General features: G+C 39.7%; 1 long non-coding RNA gene across 1 annotated transcript; it reads left to right on the plus strand.

The window, feature by feature from the left end:
• Positions 1-526: 526 nt before the first annotated feature.
• Positions 527-1,356, plus strand: LOC113472486. Its single transcript, XR_003394768.1, has 2 exons — positions 527-837; positions 1,299-1,356. It is a non-coding gene; the product is annotated as an uncharacterized LOC113472486 (long non-coding RNA).
• The last annotated feature ends 7 nt before the right edge of the window (positions 1,357-1,363 follow it).

The following is a 1,363-nucleotide window of genomic DNA, read 5'->3' on the forward strand; positions in this document are numbered from 1 at the left end:
TCTCTCTCTCTCTCTCTCTCTGTCTCTCTCTCTCTCTCTCGCTCTTTTGTGGCTACATCAGAATAACGACGTATTCAGGGCCGTATTTAGGGGGGGCCGAGGGGGCCCGGGTCCCCCCTTCGACAAAATTCTGGATACGGCCTGGACGTATTCAGCCGCCTTTTCTCCGAAACTGCCCTCTCTAATGAGAAACAGTATAGGTGTACCCCTACCCATTACATATTACTATTCGTATCTCCCTACATGTGATGTACTTATTCCCCGTCTCAGTCTTGTAGGTAATGTAGGTATATCACGCTTACAATGTATGTAGATAGGTAGGTAGTTTGTTAGTTAGGTATACCTACTTGTATGAATTATCTATGTAAGTTATTAGCTTCTAATAAGCTATACCTTAGGTAGTGTACCTACTTACCTATGTACCATTGTATACCTATATTCATGTATTGATAGGTAGTTAGGTACCTACTTGTAATAAATATGTATGTAGGTTCTATATTAACTTCTAATAAGCTGTACCTAGTTGCCTGTATTGATAGTCTGGCGTGCTGTGCACTTGAATAAACATGTGGCCCCCTAATGTTGAATGTTCCGTCAGTGACATTCCCTACCTGTTTGTAACAAGATCGGGGAGAAAAATTGCACAGTTTGTTTTGCGGAAAAATTAAACACGGCTAAATTGGAGTACCTAAACTTTGTTAAATTGTTTTGCGTAAAAAATCGACACAGTAAAACTAGAGAACCTGGACTGAAGTTGGAATTTTGGAGTTCGCTATGAATTCTTTGTTTCAATCCTAGCGAATTTGTGCTTTTGTTTAGTTTAAATGTGTAATATGGGTATGTCGTAATGTTGTACCTATTATGTAGCGTTAGAAAGCAGTTTTTTAGTGTGTCTATTTTAGCCGGTTTTGGTATTGATTTTGTACAATCTCCCCTCTTTCCTTCCAAAATTAGTCTGTGGCACATCACAGGAACAGATTACCTATTCATATCAACGGTCTAATGATCTAATCCTAGCCGAAAAATTCAAAATCACAACCCAATAAACGTAACTTGTACCTTTTTATTACTATTGTAATAATAAAGGAAGGACGGACTAAAAATATTTGGACCTGAAAGCAACAAACACAACCCCGGCCCAAAGGTGTTACTTTTGCCGAAAATAGCTCATCCCTGAAAGGGAATTTCGGTAAAAATATCCCGACCTACGCTACGCTACGTTTCTAATGACCTTTACTCTCTATGGGAACTCCCTTGTCCATGTTTCTAATAGACTGTATTGTTTATTTTCTGTTCAGGAACTCCCTCCAGTTGTAGTTCGAACAGCTCGAGCATCGCTAGTCAAATCTTGCCCCCTCTCGCC

This window comes from Diaphorina citri, unplaced genomic scaffold (assembly GCF_000475195.1).
Source record: "Diaphorina citri unplaced genomic scaffold, Diaci psyllid genome assembly version 1.1 scaffold5762, whole genome shotgun sequence".
Classification (NCBI taxonomy): domain Eukaryota; kingdom Metazoa; phylum Arthropoda; class Insecta; order Hemiptera; family Psyllidae; genus Diaphorina; species Diaphorina citri.